We start from the raw sequence: 24,164 nt of genomic DNA, 5'->3' as shown, positions 1-24,164 counted from the left end.
CGGTTTACAAGTTCCTTAAAAACTTGTTGGCGGCTCCCTACTTTCCTTGTCCCTAATCGTATTATGTCAATTCCCACTTCCTATGAGTGTCAAACATATTCACACATGCTTTAACGTAGGCGCACTTTGAACGACGCCTATTATTTTATTTAACCACACTATATTTCTTTTACAATTTTTTAATAATCCAACTACCCCACTTACCTATTATTTTATTTAAGTAAATTATATTGCCTAAAACTATGTGCCGATCAAAGTGTAACACTTAAAAAAACACGGAGGTAGTATTTTTTCTTATGTATAAATCATAAATATTAGTCAAAGTAAGACAAATGAATAGTGCAAAAAATAGAAAATGGAGCAAGTATTTAAAACGGAGGGAGTGATAGACTAATCAACACTCTCTCAATTTCTCTTCTATTCCTCTTATTTTATAACACTAGAAACTTTTTTTTTTTTTCTTTTAAAAAACAAAAAAAAAAAGATAAACAAAAACAAAAAACGATACTGAGGAAACATGTGAGATATTAATAAAAATAAAAATAAAAATAAAAATCAACTGGGATTTTATATAATAAATTCCTATAATACATGATATATACTAGTTACTCTCTTAGCTCTTTTTTTTTCCGTACTTTGTGCCTGTGGTGTTTGGATACATTGCCTTTCACTATCTACTTATTGCTCCACTATATGATAAGTTCCCAATATTTTACGTGCATGCATCAAAAATCCTCCTCTATGAACCAAGCAGAGACATGTTCGACAACACGGGGAAAGTTAGACAATTAACAGCAGGCAATGACAATAAGAAATGAAGATAAAATTTCAAGAACTATGCATCAAATCCATCAGTTTCAATATTGAGCGATTGTTTTTGCCTACCAAATTAAGCAGACGAAGGGCTGCAGGCCGAGTAAACCTTCTTGCAAAGAGGAAGCAAGGGAGGGTTTACCCTTGTTACTGCACCATTCTCTTCGATTTTCAGTCTCATAGTAGATGTTATCTATTTCCTGCAGTGTTTCCAAGAATTTTAATCAACACTTTCCAACATAACCAATATTTGGTAGTACAATGTTTAATTGTGATGCAAGGGATGAACTTGCAGTTAAGTTTTCTACATATCTATATCTATCTATATATATATATATTAAAACTCAAGGTAAGAATTTTAATCATGCCACGTGGTTATTCTTGCCACGTGTCGTCATGACTTGATAAATAATATGGGGTCATGTTATACTAAAAACGATCATCAATGTTTCCCCACAAAAATTTTATGTTTATAAATTCTAAATTTTTAATTGAACTTATATATATATTTCAATATAATCTCATTCTTTCATTTACCCATCCATAATTCATATAGGTTATATGTATTTAAAATATGTAACACAAAAATACATAGCAATTTCAAAACCATAACAAATGTTTACCTTAAGAATTTTTTAATGATAGATAAAAATTCATTTAACAAATAAAACAAACTAATATGAAGTATAAAAGTTAGGTTACTGCATTTTTCTTAATGAATTTTGATAAGATAAATATATAAATAATAATAAAATAAAAAAAAAATAAAAAATAAAACACTAGATAAGATTAATGTTGCAGCAACTGCCACTATGCCAGATCTCCCATAACCATGCATATACACCATATTACTAGTCTATAATATGGTGATTGCTGTCTCCTAGATTCAATGAAATTATCAGCTACAACCATATAAGTGTATCCTTCTTATGATAACAAAAATCAATATGAGTGAATCATTAGTGTCCAATATAGTCCTCCTTACTAGGGTAGGCTAACTCTAACAGTTTGACAAACACACAAAAATAAATAAATAAAGCATGAGTCCATTATAAAAATACATGGAAGGAAAAGGAGGGAATAGTAGAATGGGTGTTGGTTTTAAACAAAACAGTATGCTGCCATAAAATAGGAAGAAGCATACCTTAATGGAGAGAATCAATTCAGGGGTTGCGTCTGAAAACTTATATGTTACAGGATGCCATCCACGTCTTTCATGGTCTTTAGAGGCTGGAAGATCCCAAGCCGTATGTATCAAAGATCTTCTTGTTATCTCTCCTTCAAGGCCTTCTTGCTGAATTACATCAATATGAGTATTATTTACTATTATTATAATAATACTACTAGTAACAATAACAAAAAAATTTACTTAATAACCATTTAAACACTTCCATATTATGAACTTCCTAATAAATAATGGGAGGATATCAGCCCACAGCAAACAGAAAAAGTTGAAATGTGTTAATTATTCCATATTATGAACTTCCTAATAAATAATGGGAGGATATCAGCCCACAGCAAACAGAAAAAGTTGAAATGTGTTAATTATTCCAGTAATTAAAATTCAAAGCCCTACATTAATTGGCTGAATTGTTCAAAAATGGTACAAGTAGAATTTATTGACCAAACCACAAGAACGCCATTTAGACTGCTTTGATCATATATAAAATTTGACCTTCAAGCTTGTAGGCGGCCTAAGTGCAAAATTTTCAGAGGCACACATTTTGTGCATGGAGTTATTTGTTATCACTTTGAATGTGTGGCTTCCCTCTTTGGTTTTCAGAGGCTGGAGTTATTTGTGCCTCTGAAAATTTGTGCAAGGAGTTGTTATCATATATAAAATTTCAGAGGCTGGAGTTATTTGTGCAAGTAGGTAGTTTTCCTTGCATTTGGAGTTTGCATGGAGAAGTTAATATTGAGGGGAGAGATTTGTTTGCATTTCATGTTGCTTCTTGGTTGCGGGATGACTTAGGTGTTCATTCAGTAACTATCATCCCAGTGTCAGTGTTCATGATGACAAAGACGGTCATCATTAAAAATTAAAATCTTGAAGGAGGCTCCCTATCTTTAATGGTGGCGGTAAGCAAAGTCCTCTACTTTCTTGCGTTCTATATAGGTAGAATTGCAGGAAAGGAACCTGCATTTTGGTGTAAGGTTCCTCATAGAAGAGTCGTGAAAAAATACGACTCTCTTGGGTTGGCTCCTGGCCTCTTAGGAGGTGGCTATGCTTTTAGATCCCTAGGAGTGGAGTCGTTTTATGGGTTCTTTTCGGCAAAAGGGTGCTTCTTTCGACTTCCGGGTGTATGGTCTCTTCACTACTTCCATCGTGAATTTGCATAGGTGTCATTGCAAGTTTCGATACCCTTCTCTAGTGTTAGCTTGCATTCTTAGTCCATCTTCAAGGTTCTGGTTCGTTTGGCAACTATTGGTCCAAGAAGAGGTTTTGGTAAGAACCTTATGGTGATCCGGGCTTCGAGGTAATTGGTATGTTGCTCTAAGGGTATGGTAAGTCACTTCGTTTACTTCGTTTTCCCTCTACTGGTAAGTGGCAAACCCACTCTATGGGTTTGTTTAGGCATGTGGGTTCTCCAACAATACACAAGGTTTTTCTTTTTGTTTTTGCGTGTTTAGCTAGGTGGATTTGGTTGTTTTTAGTTACTTGTTTTATTTCTCTTAGGTTGTAATTTGCCCTTTATTTATGAAGTTCTCATTGTCAAAAAAGAAAAAAAAAACTCACTAGTCCAATGACATCATACATAATAACATTATGATTCCACTCCCCCGTTTTTTGCAACAATTACCTTTTGAAGACGTTTCACAGATATAATATCATTTCCAAACAAGGCAATCCAACATTTCATTTCACACAAATAAATACCCAATATACCCTTATTATAAATTTATTTTCTTATTAACATGGTTTGCTGGTACTCTAAAAGATTTTGTGGTACCTCACACAATTTACTCTCCCCTACATATTGCAAAATATATTGAGAATTGAGGAAATACATTTATTGTTTTTTTTTTTTTTAAATGCAATCAGAGTAAGTACTATCTCCGTTTTATATTATACGCAACAAATGTCTTGACATGAACTCCTAGATAAAATTTGTTTGTTAGCGTTAAATGGAGAAAGAAAAATAAAGAATTATAGATGAATGTGATGAGGAAAAAGATAGAGAGAAATGCAACTTAAAAAAGAAAAGGAAAAAAAAAAATTGCAACCATTTATAGTACATAATATAAAAAGCAAAAGAAAAATTGTTCAAGAGGTAATATACATCTATTTATGAACATTATACTTCCTCAGTTTTTTATCATTGCACCATACATGTTGGGCACACATTTTTTGGTAGTGGGAAAAATGAAGAGAGAGAAGGGTAAAAGTACAAAAAAATCCATGTGATGTAAACATAAAGTAAAGAATCAAGTGTTAAAAGTAAAGGGTATATTGGATATTTATAGTGTGAACACACATATTTTGTTTCTTTAAATGAAAATGGTGCAATATTTGTAAATTTTCCTTAAAAGGCCAGTGGTGCAATAATAAAATAACAGAGGAAGTAGTATATATAACCAAACATAACATAGTACCTGTGTCTTATTTTTCCCTACTAGCTTCTTACTAATGATTTTTTATTCTACTCTACTCATCTTGGTAGATTATCTTTACCATCATACACCACTTACCCAAAAATATTTACACCTTCACACTCTCTTACTGTATCTTACACATAGTTATCAGAGAATCGATATTCTACCTTGAATCGGTCAGTGGAGTAGAATCGAATCGTAGAATTGTACGAATGTACGATTCTACAAAATTGTAAAATTAGGCTTCAAAATGTAACTAATAAATACATACATAATTTTCGAGCAATAAGAATGATAATAATATATATTGTAGATAACATAATATCAATAATACAAGCATAAAGTAGTTTTAGAAGTAATTTCGCATGCGCATAACTCAAATAGTACACTATAAACTATAAAGTCAAATTATTGGTATACATTCTTAACCACAAGAGTATGAGACAAATGTTGTTAAATTATGAAAAAAAAAAAAAAAAAAAAAATAATAATAATAATAATAATAATAATAATAATAACATTATTGACTCGTATAATTGTTTCCCCTAATAAAAAAATCCAATGATAATAGAAAAATAAGTGTCAAATTAGTTTATTTTAACGAGATATCTAAAGAATGACAATTACAATAAACTCATGTTATAAAAGTGTTTTTTATATTCCAAAAGTGAAATGCATAAGACTCATGAATACATTCTTATGCCCACAAAATTTAAATGGTTAGATAGAATTTTAAAAGTTATTTAAATTAATGCTTCATTAGTTTTATTATGATTTATATTGAATAATATATAAGTTATTGATATGGGTACAAGACAAATTTATTAAAAAGCAGACCTCAAGAGCTTTCTAACGATATATTATAAGCTCAATTCCGACTTCATAATCAAAAGTTATGGGTTACGGAAAATTAGACTTTTTGCAGGAGTAGAATCGGTATAGAATCGTAGAATCGGTACCGATTCCACCGATTTTAACCGATTCCACCGATTTTAACCGATTCTACCGATTCTATGAGCGCGATTCTACAATATATTGATTCTACCGACCATTTACATTGTTTAGGTGGATTAGAATCGTACAATTCTACGATCCGAATTGCGATTTTAATCACATTGATCTTACACACACCGACTTTTTTACACTGACCCTCCTACTTAGCTTGCACCCACTTGCATTTTACTTTCCTTACACCCACTCATCATTTTATAACAAGTTGACTTGCTTTTTACTTCTCCTCATACTCGCTCATCATTTTGATAACAAGATAACGAGTGGAAAAATGTTTTTAAAATTAGAATAAAGTATAAGAGTATAGAACTTTCAATAATGGTTTAAAACCGAAAACGTACAAAACTTTCATATAGATTACCCGCAAAATTAGACAATTATAATTGCCTAATTTTAGCATAGTCCGACATAAATACTACCTCCGTTTTTTTTATTTGCAACAAATAAAGTGTGAGTGAAAAATGTCTAACCGTTAGCCAATAAAAAGAAACGGATGTAGAACAAAATTAAAACCAAAAAGCAATAGATAATCATAATTCTAAATTTGGAAAATCAAGTTTAAAGCAATGCCAGAAATTTTTCAAAAGATAATAAACTTGCAAGACAATCCTGAAATTGGGATACTTACAGCAAGCAATGTTTGAACATAATGTTCATCTGGTATGCAGTTGTGTTCCTTAGATGTATCTACTGGCTGCAATGCAAAATTATAGAATACCAGGTAAAATCCAAGAATCTGTCACCTGATTGGTACAAATTTGTACACCAAGAGAACAATAATGTGTTCGCAAGACATGCACCAGCTTAATCTCATGCAAAAGTCCACGATAGTAATCCGACTCCAAAATCAGGTTCTTTATCAATTATTCTCGATTAACAGTCACTCTAATCCACATTTCAAGGTTGTAATAAAGTTAAATAAAGACAATCATATAATTGATTGTAGAGATTCATCCATAGTTTAGATACAGATCTGGACAACATTTAGTGCCGTAGGAATGGATACGAATCGTTCATTGCAGATCACATCACATGGATTGAGGTAAGAACTTGGTTTAGAAGTTTTTTCTTTAGGTGTTTTTTTAATGATTTACTTATATATAATGTAATTAATAGTCTACTAAGTTATATTTTCCAAATAAAACATCATACCCCTCTTAACCAACATTTATTACATCTTTCTACACTCCCTTGCTTAGATTATCTTATACACACCCACCTTTTGTAAATTCTCTCTCTCTCTCTCTCTCTCACCCTATCTTACACCCACCTTTTGTAAATTCTCTCTCTCTCTCTCTCACCCTATCTTACACCCACCTTTTTTCAAACTTTTTTTTTGGCACACTTTTTTTTAAAAGTATTTTTTAAACCGCATAGCTGCATTGATTCGGAAGGAACAAAAAGAGAGAGAGAGAGAAAGAGAGAGAGAGATTGTATAAATTTATGTTAATGTATAAATACATATAGTTTTAGGAAAAATTGACAAGAATAATCTCAACTTTGCCTCATTCACAAAATAATCACTACTTTCGATTATTTTTTAATAATCCGAACTTTGATACGAATTTACTCTCAGTAGTCCCAAGTGACTTTAATTAACACTTATAAAAATTGTTAATTATTAATTAACACTTAACTAATCTTTTTTTTTTTTTTTTTGAAATCAACACTTAACTAGCTAAATAAACTTTGCCTAAAAAAAATTTAAAAAAAAAAAAAAAAAACTAAAAATAAAACCCACAACCACGCTCCCAGACCACGCCCTACCCTCTGCCGCCGTGCCCAGACTCCCCTTCCCCCACCGCGCCCAGTCTCCCCTTCCCCCACCGCGCCCAGTCTCCCCTTTCCCCCGCACCGGCGTTGCCTCACCCTACCCCTGCGTCGCCACCTAATCCACCATACCCAACAATGGTGAGATCTCCATTCTCTCCCCACCAATCCCAATTTCCGCCATCTCCATTCTCCACCAGTAGTGCCACCCGCGTCAAAGCTAAGAAAGGCTCTCAATCGCAGGAGTTTTTTTGCGGTGTGGGAGGAGTTTCTTAGGGCTTTTTCGGTGGAGGGAAGGGGGTTTCGGGATGGGGTAATGGTGGTTTAGAGGCCAGCGCACGGGTCTAGGTGCGGCGGAAGGGGCAGGGGTGGATGGATGGTCGGCCCGAGAAGATGGTTTGGCTAGTAGAGAAGTAGGTGGTTGATTTTTAGTTATTTAATTAATTATTTTCGTAAATTTTGTTTAAATTTTTTTTATTTTATTTTTATTTTTTTTTAACCAATTAGTTACAAGGCGACACATGTTAGATAACTTGTTATAACACGTTAGATGACCGGATAGGACCATTGGAAGCAAATTCGTATAAAAGTTCGGATTATTAAAAAAAAAAATCAAAAGTATAGATTATTTTAGGTGAATGAGGCAAAGTTGTGATTATTTTTGTCAATTTTTCCATAGTTTTATATTAATGTTTAGGAAATACTTACATTAATAATATCACCTTTGCCTCATCTTTACGGAACAATCCCACCTTATACCCCCATCTTCTCAAAACGATCCTTTTTACTAAATTTTTTTTTATTTTTCTTTTCATCTCTCTTCCATCCTCACCACTCTCCACCAAGCTATCACAACCAGCACACCTCCATAACCACCACCCCCACTAAATAACCAAACTGACTCCACCCCACCACCCACGACTCCACCCTTGAACGAACTCCATTGCTACCGAATCCCCAAAACTCTACCCCCCACCTATACCCTCACGCTTACCCCAAACCAGTCGGAAACAATCTCACGCTCACCCCACTACCGATCTTAATGAGATTAATAACTTAGGAAAGGGGCGGGGTTTTTTGTTCGGCAAGGTAAGGGGTGGGGGTTGTTGTTCGGTGGGGAAGGTGGGTAGGAAGAAGGGAAAGAGAGAAGGGGGAAAGAGAAGGAATAGGGGAAGAGGGAACGATGGAGGGTGGCTACCATGTCCGGAGGGAAACGAAGAAGAGGTGGGTCCGGGGGAGGCCTCGCTGGTCCATCATAGAGGAGCGATAGGAGAAGGAAGGAGAAAGGTTTTTTTATTCCTTTATTATTTTAAAAAAAAATAAATATTATTAAAAAAAACAATCAGAAGGTGACATGTGGAAGTTATCTCCTAAAACTTGCTGCTAATTTCTCAACTCGGTAAAAGGCTTGTTTTGAGAATATGGGGCATTAAGGTGAGATTATGTGCAGAATATGCAAAGGTGGGATTGTTTAGAAAAGATGCGAAAAATGAGGGATTATTAGTTTCAATATTTCCTAATATTTATGTATAGTTTATATTTATGTTTATATATGTGTTTATTAATGTTTATGTTAATGTTATTGCATATATTTATGTTAATGTTTTATGTTTATGTTTATGTTAATGTTTAAAGAAAGTATAAAATTGATTACTCCCTTGAAAGAAAGGGCTCCTTTTCTCTATCACCCTTCCTGCTACGACCAGACATCAAGGAGAAGATGATTGAAAAATGCTCGAATTTGCGTATAGATGGCGAAGAGGCTATTGATTTGCGAGGAGAAGCATAATCTATTGGGCGTGTTCTCACAAAGAGGGCGTACAATGTGGATGCCTTCAAGAAGACGATGACGAGTGTGTGGGCGCCTGCGAATGGACTTGTTATTAGGATCCTTAGCCCTAATTTGTATGCCTTTCAATTTTTTCATTGGAAGGATATAGAGAAAGTGTTGGAAGGGAGACCTTGGTGCTTTGATAATATGTTGATTTTGCTTACAGAAATTGAAGGGGACGAACAACCTCATCAGATAACTTTAACCCATTCTCCCTTCTGGGTGAGAGTGAAAAATCTCCCGTTTAACTGTCGATCCGACGTCTATGTGAAAGCCTTGATGCGAGGATGGGGCGAAATTTTGGAGTTGGGAGAAGATAATTGGGAGTAGGGCGTTATCGTAGGGTGAAGGTGATGCTTGATACTACTCTGCCTTTACGAAGAAACCAGAAAATAATTGATAAAAGAGGAAAAGAAGTGATAGTGGAATTTGCATATGAGAGACTCCCACACTTTTGCTTTGCGTGTGGCGTCATGGGCCACTCGGAAAGGATTGTCAAGTTGTATTTGAGGAAGAAAAGGAGAAGAAACTTGGGTGGGGCATAAGCTAAGCCACGCCTAGGAAGGGGAGGTCGGAAGAAGTAGAAGAGATTGAGGGGATTTTATCTAAGAAGAAGACTCTCTTTGTAACTAAGGAGTCATGTTTCACATGGTCAGGGGTTAAAAGGGGCTCTAAATGATGCCCTGGCTATATGTGATGCCGTAGAAAAGGAAAATTCGATTCCTATAGTTGAACCACAGGTGTGTAACTTGGAAAGTGGGGAGACTTTTGGTAGTGATTCTAGCGGAGTGGTGACATCTGTGGTGCAACCTGTACAAGTCAGAGAGACTTCCCTACCAAATTCTCATTTTGCCTTGAATTTTGTTGTGGGGAAAAGTGAGTTGGTGGATAAGGAAGGTAGCAAGAAGATAAGAAAGGGTGGCAGAGAGTTTATGCATGGCAAACTTGAGATTATGAGTGCTAACACTCACAAAAGAGCACTGGACTCGAATGACATAGAGATTGAAGGAGATACGGATTCAGCCAAGAAATTGAAGCTCAATTCGGAGTTGACCTTTGATCATGAAAGGGTGGTGGTTGGCGAGGGCCAACCCCACCTAGCATTATGAATATTCTATGCTAGAACTGCCGAGGGGTGGGCAACCCTCAGTTCGTCAGCTCCGCCAATGGAGCAACTTCTATGCCCTGGATATTCTGTTTTTATCCGAAACAAAAATTAATAAATTGGAGGTGGAAAACTTGAAGGACAGACTTGCCTTCTCTAACTCATTTGGCGTGGCTATTAAGGGTCGTGCGGGTGGTCTCTGCCTATACTGGAAGGAAGAGGTGGCTTTCTCTCTTGTTTCTTTCTCACAAAACCATATATGTGGTGATATAAGGTAGGGAGAGGTTGTTTGGAGGTTCGTAGGTCTCTATGGCTAGCCAAAAGAGGAGGATAGGCATAAAACTTGGGCTCTCATTAATTAAACACCTTTGTGTGGAAGCTGACATTCCTTTGATTTTCGGTGGAGACTTTAATGAAGTTTTAGGTTACCATGAGATTGAGGGGGGTGCTCACAGAGTGCGTAAAGAGATGCCCCAGTTTAAAGAAGTGGTTGAGGTGTGAGGGATTTGGGTTTCACGGGACAATGGTATACTTGGGAACGTGGTGATGCTGTTGAAACTTGCATCCGTGAAAGGCTTGACAGGTTCCTTGCTACCCAATCTTGGTTGGACTTAAATCCTAATGCGACGGTTGAGCATTTGATGCGATATAAATCTGATCACACGACGATTCTAATGAGACATAAAGCTTCCCCGAAGAAGAAAAAGGGGAAGAGGAAGGAGTTTAAATTTAAAACGTGTTGGCTCTTAGATGATAGCTGTGAAAATGCGGTGAAAGGTGCGTGGGAACATGCTGAAGGTCTCCCTGCCTGTGTGCGATGGAGCGGTGATAAATTCACAGACATGGGAAAGAAAATAAGGGAGGTGGAAAGGGTGCAGCTCCGTCCTATTTCTCATGAGTCGTGCAAGGAGGGTGCTAGGCTCGAAAAATTGCTTGATGACCTCATTGAAAATCAGGAAGCATATTGGTACATTAGATCCCGGGTTGCAGAAGTGAAGGATGGGGACAGAAACACCAAGTATTTCCACCATAATGCTTCTAGAGAAAGAGCAAGAACCGCATTGAGGGGCTGTTCGATGCTGATGACATTTGGCAATTGAGTGAACGCCGCATTGAGGAACTCAGTATTATGAGAAAATCTTCTCCTCCACGAATCCTACGATTGAGAATATGGAGCTCTGTGCCGCCTACTATTACGAGTGACATGAATAGGGAGCTGTCGAGACCATTCACTGGGCCCTTAATCAGATACAAGGCACACCCGGACCCTACAAGGCACACCCGGACCGGATGGGATGCACGCAATCTTCTATTAGCATTTTTGGCATATATTGGGTAATGATGTCGTAAATTTTGTTAGTAACATTTTACATGGCATTTCCTCTATATGTGATGTGAATAATACTGACATTGTATTGATTCTCAAAATTAAGTCCCCAAAATATATGACTGAATTCCGACCCATAGCTCTTTGCAATGTGATTTATAAGATTGTTACCAAAGCTCTTGTTATCGGACTAAAAAATATTCTCCCGGAATTGTAATGAAGAATCAAAGTGCATTTGTTCCGGGGCGTTGATTATTGATAATGCCTTAATTGCTTTGGAGATTTTTCATTCTATGAAGAGAAACGGGGTAGGAAAGGCTTGGTTGCCATGAAACTTGATATGAGCAAGGCTTATGATAGAGTAAAGTGGGGCTTCCTGAAAAAATTGCCCCTGACGATGGGTTTTGATGGAAGGTGGGTGAACTTAATTTTGGACTGTATATCTACGGTCAAGTACTCTTTTGTGATTAATTGAAAGGTTTGTGGGTCGGTTTCACCATCTAGAGGGCTCCGGCAAGGGGATCCCTTGTCACCGTACCTTTTTATTCTCATTGCGGATGCATTCTCTAGAATGATGAACACTGAGTAGAGTAAAAGCCTTCATGGGGCTCGTGCTAGCCACAATGGTCCGGAGGTTTCTCACCTTCTTTTTGCAGATGACAGTCTTCTTTTCACTAGGGCCACTCGACAGAAATGCTCAATTATTGTTAATATTCTCAACCAGAGGCAGCATTCGGGCAGAAAATTAATAATGATAAATCGGAGGTCTCTTTTAGTAGAGAAGTGAACAGTTCGCAGAATGAGGAGCTATTAGCAATTCTTAACATGAGAAGTGTCGACAGACATGAGAAATACCTAGGGAATCCTACAACCCTTGGTAGATCTAAAAAGGCGGTTTTTGGTGCTCTCCTAGATCGTGTTTGGAAGAAATTACAAGGTTGGAAGGAAAAACTTCTTTTGAGGGCCGGGAAAGAAATTTTGCTCAAAGCGGTGATCCAAGCCATACCAACCTACCTCATTGGAGTCTACAAAATCCCATTCGAAATTATTCATCAAATCCACTCGGCAATGGCAAAGTTTTGGTAGGGACAAAAAGGGACGAGACGTAAGATCCACTGGAAGAGTTGGGAGTCCATGTGCACGTTGAAATGCTTAGGGAAAATGGGATTTAAGGACTTAATAGTCTTTAATGACGCCCTTCTTGATCGACAGGCGTGGAGTATTATTAGGGAGCCTAGCTATCTAATGAGTCGAGTTATGAAAGCCAAGTACTTTGCTAGATCAACGTTCTTTGGAGTCTTCCTTGGGCTATAACTGCAGCTTCTCTGGGAAAGGAATATGGGGGTCGAAAGCTCTTATCAAATAGGGGATGTTGTGGAGGGTTGGAAATAGGGATTCTATTGACAATTGGTCCGATCCGTGGTTAGCAGATGATGAGAGCGGGTTTGCTTCGACCACGAGGAGCTGCATTATGTGAGAGATTTGATGATTGCCGAGAAGAATGAGTGGGATGTGGACCTTATTGAACAGCATTTGCAAAAGAGATGTGAGGTGTATCCTTGCACTTACAATTAGCCCGCAACTTAGCCGCCACCACCTCCACCACCACTTACCCAACCCAAACGCATACCCAGACTTGAAATCCTTCTCCCAATCCTACCCAGACTCAAAACCACTAATCCCACATAGCCGAAACTACCCATACCAGAATTCACCAACCCACCCCCACCCATACCCGAAACCCCAATTCTACCTATCTAGAACCCAAAACCCCAACTCCCACCATTTCCTTCTCGGTTCTCCCTTTCAATTAAATTTTGGGCTGAATTAGGGGTGGTCGTACGCCATTGATGTTGTGGGTGTTGTTTTCAGTTGTGTTGTGGGTTGGTCGTGGATGTTGTAATGAGTGATTATAGGTGGTGGTGTTTGTGGTGGTCCTGTGGATGGTGTGTTGAGTGGTGTTGGTGGGTGATAATGGAGGCAGGGAGAGGAGACAGAAACAAACCGGAAGGAGAAGAAGATAGAAGTTTTTTTTTTAAATTAAAAATAAAATTTTGATGAATCTGGAATTGCCACGTGGGTAGTAACCGGTTATAAAGGGTAAAGTGACGTGCTGGGATTGTTGGAAAAAAATATATAGTAAACTTAGGATTATTTAGGGATAATCGAAAAGTTGGATTATTTTGGGACAATGAGGCAAAGGTTGGATTATTCTTGTTAAACTTTCCGATGAATTATACAATAACACAAAATTAACAAGATCTCACTTAACTATATTTTACGTTACATTTTAATCACTAAATATGGTTAAACAAAAACACGTTAATAGCAGCAAAAGTCAAACTGTTACGAATGAAATGCAAAAGAGAAAAAAAGTTATTACATTTAATAAAAGTTCTTATACTAAGAAATAGTTCAAGAGTTTAAGAAGAACATCATAAATTAATTTTTTTAGTGGTCTTGGATAGATGGCTGAGTAAGATAAAACCCAAAACCCTTTGGGTCGATTTACCCAAAGCATGAACAGTATTTAAAAAACCTATTAGTCAACTTACATCAAACCCTAAATGCTAAAGCATATGCAGACACTTCAACACCAATTGAACTAGTTGACATCACGTTTTAAAGTTATCCCTTACAAACCGAAAACTTCAATTTGATAAACTAAAATCGGCTACAAAACAAGTAGGACTGTTGTTTATTTTGAACCGTGATCAAACCAAAATTTGAAAGATAAACTTCATGTCCCACAAAAACACATCAGTATAACATTAATTTATTTACCTTCCTATTTACAAAACAAAGAAAAGTACACACAAACATACACCTGTAACCCACCATGCAGACACACAAACTCACCCACCCAAAGCTACGCGGGGTGAGAGGGATGGAGAATAAACACAAAGATAACAAAAAACACACGATGTAACAAGAAGAGAAAAGAAGCGAGGAAGCTAGGATTGCTCTTACAAAGGGTTGATGACGCCAAAATTCTGGAAGTGACTTTCTCTAAATCAAGAGGAAACGTTTGTAAGAACCACAAGCCATAAGTTGGAATATAGCAAAATACCAAATCATTTCCCTTTAAAAAACCACAATGAAAATGGGGAACAAAACAACCTAAAATTGATGAGAACCAAAGTTCAAATCTAGGGCCTAAGAGAACCACAAAATCTTAACAAGCTTTCCTTAGAATGATGGCTGATGTTGTGCCACCTTTAACCCATTTAATTTACCTACACAATGGGATTTGGAATGGACTCATTTGTTGGGCTTGAATTTGTGTAATATATTGCATGGATCAAAGACACTTCATGGAATTGCTACGTATAAAATATTATTTATGTTGAAACCCCAAGTGGTTTTTCCATACTATTATAGTGCGATTCTAAATAACTTTGTTTTAGTCTTTTGGATCCACTATGTTACGAAATGCTTAGTTTAGCCCAATTAATTTTCAAATTAAAAGCTTAGAGTGGACTTACTTGGTAATCTAGGAAGCTCGCACACAGTTTGTTAGGTTACTGTCTAAAATTAGTGTTGTTTCTATTCTATGCAAGGTTTTAGTGTTTTACATGGCTATGTCTACATAAAAAGTTCCATATACTAGTCAAAGTTTGAATGTTTAAGAATATGAAATCAATCTATAATGAGCCTTAACTTTCAACGAGTAAAGAAGATAACTTCATTCATTATTCACAACTTCATTGGCTTAATTGCCACTTCTTAAAAAAATTCACTTTTGCTCCTTAAAATCACTTCCCTCCATATAAGTCACCTAATTAAGCAGAGTTAATCTATGTTACTCGAACTCTTTGTTTTACCTCAAGTACCCATGTCAGACCCTTGACACTCGGACATGGGTATGACACTCAGACACTTCATTTTAGTTCAAAATCATAGAATTTTTTCACAAAATAGCCGAGTCGGACACTTGGACACATACCCGTGTCGGACATGGGTACCCGAGTCCGAGTAACATAGGAGTTAATAATTTCAAAATTGCAATGCATCATATGTTTCAGCCTAGTAATCACTCTACATAAACCAATACTCTAATGCCTCTTTTAAACAATGTCATTAAATATAAGAATGGTGTTCAACTTATTTTTCCATCTTCATAATGCCTCACAAAACTTTTTCCAAAGAAACCTAGAGATTCTAGTATCACTTCGTTCTGTGGGTGGAGCCTTACATTTATATCCTAGGTGTGATTTATTTTACTAACTAGAATCGCTCTTGGAAAATATGGCATTTTTGCATCATACACCATTGTCTTATAAGGAAAAGATGGTATTTTCATGTTAGTAATGGTCTAACACATGTTTTTTTTTTTCTTTGGCTTAAGTTAGTTTACATCATCAAAACACATATAGTTTGACTAAAAGATTCTGGTATAACGGACAATGACTAGTATTTTAGCAAGAATACTTAAAGTTCTCCTCCGTGTTAATGGTTTCTGTAATTTTTTGACAATTACTAACTATTCTCACAAGTCTGAGTTAAGAATTATCTTTTTATTAACTCTTGGATCTACACCAAGCATGGCACTCTTAAAAGTCCAAGCATCATAGGCTATTATTATAACACTCTTACACCTTAAATGTTGGAGGTGACAAAAGGAAACTAGAATTAAGAAAATAACCTTGAAGTACCATATATATATATGGAAAAATGGAAACTAAAAATCTAACCTTTGCACGGTCTGACAATAAAAATCCAACCTTCCATTAATCTCATAAAAATCCAACCTTTATACCCCACCTTCTCTCACAGATCTATTTGACCTTTAACCTATTAAACAGGTTAAAAAGTTTTTTTCTTTTTTTAATTATATTAATTTCCCTTCTCACTCCTCCTCTTTCTCTCTCCTCTCTCCAACAATCCACCAATCCAACAATTCCGCCACCCCAACAACCCACCAAAAACCCGACCACCCCAGCCAACCTAAAACCCGACCACCCAAAAACCCCGACCACCCCAGCCAACCCCGGCCCACAAAACCCGGCCCTAACACCAACCACCCCAACCACCCCAGCCAACCTAAAACCCGACCACTCCAGCCACCCACGAAACTCGACCCACAAAACCCCGGCCCTTATACCAACCACCCTAAAACCCCGACCACCGCAGCCAACCTAAAACCCGACCACCCCTAAACTCACCCCTTATTTCTTCTTGTTTAAGGGTATGGGTGTCGTGGGTGGTCGTGTTTAGGGGTGACGTGGGTGGTCGTGTTTGGGGGTGGTCGTGTTTGGGGGTAGTCCGTGGTCGAGTTTGGGGGTGGTTGTGGTGGTCAGTTTCGGGTAAGGGGTGGTAGGATTTAAGGGTATGGGTGGTCAGTTTCGAGTAAAGGGTGGTAGGATTTAAGGGCATGGGTGGCTGCGGTGGTCAGTTTCGGGTAAGGGGGGTTGGTGTGGTGGTTTAAGGTGGTGGTTTAAGGTGGTCAGGTTTCAAGGTTAGGGGCGGTGGAGATGGGGATGTGGTGGTTAGGTGCGATGGGGATGGGGTGGTCAGGGAAGGAGGTGGGGATGGGGATTTTGGCTTTTCTGATTTTTTTTTTTCTTTTAATTTTTTTTTGTTTTTTAATGATTAAAAAAATAATTGACCAATTAATGACGGACACGTGGCACATAGCTTACAAAAATCGGTCATCAATAGGTAATGGATCTGTGGGAGAAGGTCGTGTATAAAGGTGGATTTTTGTGAGATTAATTAAAGGCATGGTATAAAAACAAGGTCGCGACGTCTTGGTTGGGCCGTTTTGTAAAGGAAATTCAATTGACCGAACCGAGATTGTCCGCATCAACAAGGGGTGTTAAAAAACCCCGCGATTTTGTCCGAATCAAACATTTTAACCCTAAATCACCCCGCATTGAAAGTTACATCTATTATTTTACACAAAAATTACTTTCTATTCAAAGATATAGTGAAAATTCCCCCATATCTCCCCACTAATGGCTCAAATCTTTAATTATGCCCCCATATCACCTCACTAATGGCTCTAATCCTCTACTATCTTGAAATCAAATTTGCATCGAGACAACCGTGACATGGTCCGCGATCAACGCATCATAAGCGTTCCCGCGACACCGCAACCATTCCCGTGATCGTAACCGAAACCGCATTTTCGAACCATGATTAAAGGTTGGATTTTTTTTGTCAAACCGCGCAAAGGTTGGATTTTTAGTTTCCACTTTTCCTATATATATATATATCCCATATTTGATGGATGTACATGATAATATATCCCATATTCATAAACAAAATCTGAAAAGGTTTTTCAAATATGCAGGCAGAAGTATCTACCTTGCAGTGCTTCTATACAGGAAAACAGTTTCGTCTTTTACGATAATTTCTGCATGTTTCCTGTTCAGTATAACCCACTTTTCCCCACCGCCCAAAAAAAATGAATAAATAACACAAAAAAATAAAAAAAATAACACAAAAAATAAAAATAAAATAAAATAAACATTACTTTACCGAAGTAAATACTACAAGCATATTCAAACCACTAAGTTCATAAAAATCACACCTGAGAGACTTTACGCCAATTTGTAACAGGAATAACAGGTTGCATCTTTGGATTGTAACGTCCATCCTTTGTGTCAGCAAAACTATCAATACCATCAAACAAAACAAAATTTAATAGTTTTCTTTTCATAAACCCAATGCAGAAGCATTCGACGATGTACTTGGTCTTTTTCATAAGAATATTGAATTAGTTTTAAAGCTCAACAGAGGCCTTGCATGGCGATTATGTTGGCTTTAATACAAAGGTTGTGAGTTGTATGAAAGTAACAAATACGTAGTTTGGAAGTAAAGCACGGTAGCTGGCCCAATTAGTTAAGTAATAATCTCGTTTGGACTTTTCATATTTTAGAACTACTATGTTTGGAATTGGTTTACAAGATTATCCATTGTAATAGAATTCATGTCATAAGCAATTAGGAATATTGTTTTTCTGATTTCTTTAGATGGCATGAGACCTGATTAGTCAATCTTAAGCAAGCTAAGTAGATTTCCTTAAGATGTTAAGAGTTAGAGACTTGTCATCTTAGTAGATCTGAGTTTTAGTCCTTGTAAATAGTCATATGGGCTAGACAGATACATTTAGGTGTGAAGTAAATTTAAAAATATATGTCAGTTTGTGCTTCAGAAATTTGTGTGTTCTCGTAATATTTGGTGATTAAATTCTATAAAGTTGTGGCCAATTGAATCAGTTGAACAACTTGAACTCATTGATTCTTTAATTTGGTTTTCGTTGGATGTAATTCCTTTTGAGAATAAATCCAAGTTACTGTTTTCCGCATTTGGTTTTTTTTTTTTTTCTAAATCAAATACACCATCTTGGTAATAGTGCTCTTAACCTATTGATACTTTTATTTTATTTTTGTATTGTATTATGCGCTCCTATTTAAAACTCTAAGAACTGTAGCAAGTTTAAGTCTTTTTTCTCAAAATCTTAGGTCGTCAATTTTTCCCGCAGAGATTGGTGAAACCGTTTTACTAAAATCCTAATTTTGACAAAAGAATCTATCCAAGGCCATATGGTTTCTTCAAGATTGTTAGGATTTCGCAGTGAAGAATTCAAAGGATTGGATTCTTCAATTAGAGGATTTTTTCAATCTTATCTAGTTAAAAGTGGAGGAGAGGTTAATGATTGCCATCATCGGACTTAAAAGTGATGCACTGGGATATTTGAAAGGGAGTAACAATAGCTGTTCCATAAGTGGTGATTAAGTGAGGCTGCATTTTAGCTCACCCCCGATGAGTTTCCTTCACTACTCTAAGTTGGGTGACAAGGTGCGGCACCCTAGTACTCTCTATGAGTTCGTTCCAATCTCAGCGAGAATTTCCAGAAATAGAAATAGATTAATAAGATTCACTTCGAGAGACCAGAGCCACCACATGTGGTAGAGGAGCTTGGTGGCAGCTGGGTGGAGATTTCTGGCAAAGAGTTCCAGAAGCAATAGAGTGTGGAAAATAATACGTAGTAGATTAAATCACCTAAGCGTATTGTTAGATTTGGCCTTCAATTGATCCTTTCAAGGCTTGGAAATCTGTGCTTAACGATTTTATAATGTATTTCCTGAGGAACTACTGCCTGAACAACATATGATTCGGACTGAGCATCACAAGGATTACGTTTCAGGATAATCTTTAACTAGTAAGACAGCTTGTGGGTCAAATCCTTGATAAACTAAATAATAGCAATGGAAATTTGAGAAAAGAATGGAAAGGGGTTAAGTGAGGGAAAGCAAAAGTCCATGCGTAGTATCTGCCTTGTTATTACATTTGTTAGATTGGACTATACTAGATGGTGAACAAAGCTCTATAGTGTTTTCGAAAATTCGATCTTATCAAGAATTTTCATAGTTTTAGTCTACTTTGCAACAAAGTTCCATGACGAAAAAGAGAGATTCCACTTATCTAATTTCTAGATGAATAACTTGGTAATATTGACATGAACAATTTTAGTTAAAATGGTAAATTAAACTAATCGCAATTCAAAAGATGAACAAACAAATCTTACCTGTCAACAAAACTGGTAGATGTTGACATGATATAATCATACGTATAACTAAAGTTGTATAGTGGTACACAGCTGAAAAAAAGATCAAATAGCTGAAATATTGTTAGAAAGAAAAGACTAATAATAAAGCACTATGATAAGCACCTATTAAAACAACAATATCCATCAATCGTGGCCTAGTTAATAACTAACGGTCGGTGTGATTGGAATACATACACATACACGTGCAGGATAAATTAAATGAACCTCAAACAGATTAATGCTCACCTATCGGACAGGAAAATAAATCGTTCATTAGCAGGATCAACAAGTGCACTTTTAAGCAAAATTCGCTCTGCCTGAATCATGCTAGCTTCTCCCCAATCTACCTGGAGAAATAAAATTCATAAAAGATTCCAATTGACAAGCTTAACTAACTGGCAATGCAAATTGAATAGAAGAAAAGAGATGGGTAAGAAAAAATGTATGGAAAAGAAAACTCAGGGCTAACAAGACTCATATCTTAGTCTAGTTGCATGCATGCATCTAACTATGTGATTTATCACTGTGACAAAGGTAAAGTGCACTTTTGTTTTGAACCATTCTTAAGAGACAGGTAAGAAACAAATGGGCTGTGGAGTTAATTATGAGCAGGTGAGGATAGATATCACAGATACCCTTCAGCTAAGTTAAAAAGCCATGGGAAATAGCTTTAACATCTGTGCATATGTGGTTTGTTAAACCAGCACACATCTTACCCTGTACTTAAATGCTGACTCCAAGTCATCAATCAAACAGCAAATACAATCAAACAGAACATTACAAGAAAAGATTCTGAGAGAAAAAGAAAGATGAAAATTGAGAGAAAAATAGATAGAAAATTAGGAAGAAAAAAGATCACACAGAAGTTGTGATTCATTACAATGAAATAAGCATCTAGGACAACTATATATATTCTTTTATTACAAGACTTTTTATAACAAACTTTCTGCCACGTCAGCCCGAGATTTCAGGGAGTTAGTTATAACTAACTTTCTTCCAGAAGCTTCTCATATTCTGCATCAGATTCTTCAAATACTGATTTGATGAAATCAGCTAATGCTGCTGCTGCTGTAAGCTGCTTGCTGTGACTGTCTGAGCTGTAACTTGTACAGCTGGAAGGACTGTCACCAATAGCATATTTCCAGGCTCCAATCATATAAATTTAAGTATCCTTAATTTCGAAATTAATGTTTCCCACTTCACTCTTATGTGAAATAGAAATTTAAATAACAGACAGGTGTTGTGTGCTACACCATCCGGCCACAGGCTAGCAGCCATCCAAGTTGGACAGTGGCCGAATGCAAGAGGAAGTTCTTAGAGTTGGCCTCTCCTCTCGAAGACATGCTGGAAAGCATATTGTTGGGTCGATGAGGAGAAAATCAAGACAGAGGTCGGATTACTTGATCTGTATACTCTTGAACAAACTATTGAGTTGATTAAGAAAGGAGACAGGTTGGAGAAGAGGTAGTTGTGGGCCAGGAAAGGTTAGGCCTATCATAGTGCTTGCTAAAGGGACTGCTGGGAGTATGGGCTCATCTGTGGGCAACCTAACACCACCAGTTATAAAAGTGGCATAAGGATTTTCAATGAACCCTGCCAAGGGTCGGTTAACATGGCCCAGCCAGATCATCTAATTCTCTAAGGGTTAGAGCCAAGGGGAGAAAAAGGCATCCATAAAAAAGAATTGCAGGAAAAGAAGACAAAAGGTTTGTGTTTTAGATGTGATGAACGTTGGAGAACTGGGAATAGGTGCAAGAAGCAGGTGGATCAAAAGGAGGAAGAGCAGGCAGATCCGACGAAGGAACAGCTCTACTCTGCCACCCGCGTGGAGACTTTAATCCCCATAACCAGAAATAGCGGTACCATTAATTTGGTCGGGGTGGTTGTTATGGTGGATTCGGAGACAAAGCATAACTTCATTTCCGTCGGAAGGGTGGAGGAATTAAAACTCGCCATCAGAAATTCATTAGGCAACGAGGAGATGGCAAAAGGAAGAGGAGTGTGCGGATTGGAGATTAAAAAAGACTAGGGTCCAATGGCTCAAGAAGTTAGGTGAGTCACTATAAATTTCAGGTCGCCGGAATTCCCAGTATAGCTGGAAATCCCTCAAAGTTATGATATGGTCTCTGAACAAAAAAATGGGGGTGTACTAGTGGAGCTTTGTAGAATGGACTAATGGAGGAAGGCGAGTTTTTTAAGAGAACGCTGCCCGATTCCAGCACCCCAGCACCCCATCTGGGTTGCAGCCCATATGAGGCACGAGCATGCTATAACACTCAAGAATGGAAACTCGATTCCCGCAAATCCAACAGGACACAATTGAAAAGCTTATTGAGATATGCTAGACACCATAATCATCAAACCATTTACAAGTCCGCTTTTAGGCCCTGTTTGGTTTGATGTAAAATGTTTTCATGAAAAATGAATTTTCCATTTTTTTTCCATTTTCCTTTGTTTGGTTTGTTAAGGAGTGGAAAACAATTTTTCAAGGGTGGAAAATTCCATCCTTAATGATGGAAAACATTTTCCTTCCAAAAACAAGGGAAGCCACATTTTCCTCTATCCTCCTTACCTCTTTTTTTACTTCCCTCTCATTCATCCTTACATTTCCACTCTTATTTTTTATTTTTCTTGGACTTTTCTTGTATGCAACCAAACAAAGGAAAACTAATTTGCAATTGTGTTTTTCCTAGAAAATATGTTTTCCATGAAAACTAATTTTCCATTGAAAATGTTTTACATTAAACCAAACGGGGCCTTACTAGAGAAGAAGGATGGGTCATGGCGATTATGTGTGGACTATCAAGCCCTTGACAAGAGAACTTTCCCCGATAAGTACTCGTCATTGATGAGCTGCTAGATGAGTTATTCGGAGTTGCTACTTTTTCGTAAAGATTTGAAAGCCGAAGATCACCAAATTTTGGTGAAACTAAGGATACCCATAAGATGGCATTTAGAACCCGTGAAAGGCCACTATAAATTTTTAGTCAAACCCTTCAGGTTGCTCCCGCCACATTCCAATTTGTGATGAACAATGTGTTTTGACCATTTTTCAAAAAATCCATATCGGTCTTTTTCAATGATATTTTGTTGTATAGAGAAGATGAAGAAGCCCATAAGGAATACATGAAATTAGTGCTCGAAAAATTGGAGGAACATAAGCTCTTTGCTAATTGAAAGAAATGTGAGCTTGGCAAAAGGAAAGTGGCTTAGAAGACGTGGCAATGGACTTCGAAAAAATTAGAGTCATGATTAATTGGCCCATTCCAAAGAATTAAAGGGAGCTGCGTAGTTTCCTTAGGTTGACTGTCACTTCAATCAAGTTTAGCCGCGACATTTTATTATTGTCAATAATCACTAATTAATAAAAGAAGAAAGCAACAATAACCATTAAAGCTGTAAAATTGATTACCTACCCTCCTAAATTTCTCAGTATTCTCACTCATTCAAATAACATGTTTTTTTCACAGGTTTGCAACATATCAGCTCAAGATTCACAAAGATATAAGGTACCTGTATACTATCATTAACTTGACGGTTTAGAAAATACAGGGACTTTGTTGTTGCCTTATTGAACAGGAACCCGGGTCTTGAATGAACAAAGACTGAAAAGCTTTTATCCTTGTCACCCTGCAAACAGGTAACCACAAAATTACATTCCCAAATTTTTAGTTTTTTTTTTTATTATTTTTTATTTTTCCTTTCCACAAGCGAGGGCAGGTAATGAGAATTGATAAAATTGATCCCAGAATTCCCTGAAACGGGAGGGAAACACTAACTGAGAATCAATCATGGAATCCCCTGAAACCGGAGGGAAGCACTAACTACCTGAGCTATCCTCGCTTTCAAAGTAATACCTTGTGTTCAAAACTAATTAACAATGCTTTCAGCGAAATAAGAAACTTACCCGAAAAAAGGAATCCCAGACGAAATCAAGAGGAAGGCGATTGCGAGCAATAAACAGGAAAGCAATCTTAGGCTTTTGGGCAAAGAAATTCGGAAAGGGCATGAGCAAATTGATGGTGGATCGATAAATTTCAAGCAAAACAAAGCTCCCAATGCAAAGACACAGCAGAATCGCAAAGAACAACCTCCTCTTCCATTCAATTTCCAGATCTATAATCTCACACAAATTCAATTCAAAAGACCAAAATTT

At 37.0% G+C, this 24,164-nt stretch overlaps 1 pseudogene across 1 annotated transcript; it reads right to left on the bottom strand.

The window, feature by feature from the left end:
• Positions 1 to 282: 282 nt before the first annotated feature.
• On the bottom strand, positions 283 to 24,164 carry LOC145627903 (glycosyltransferase BC10-like; annotated as a pseudogene). Its single transcript, XR_014111412.1, has 10 exons — positions 23,916 to 24,164; positions 23,522 to 23,638; positions 20,255 to 20,355; positions 19,988 to 20,059; positions 17,987 to 18,068; positions 17,761 to 17,837; positions 14,422 to 14,460; positions 6,047 to 6,112; positions 1,958 to 2,107; positions 283 to 1,013 (listed from the first exon to the last, which is right to left on the bottom strand). The product of XR_014111412.1 is annotated as a glycosyltransferase BC10-like (transcript).

Source organism: Chenopodium album, chromosome 4 (assembly GCF_948465745.1).
Source record: "Chenopodium album chromosome 4, dcCheAlbu1.1, whole genome shotgun sequence".
NCBI classification, from domain to species: domain Eukaryota; kingdom Viridiplantae; phylum Streptophyta; class Magnoliopsida; order Caryophyllales; family Amaranthaceae; genus Chenopodium; species Chenopodium album.
This window is presented reverse-complemented; position numbering and strand designations above follow the sequence as displayed.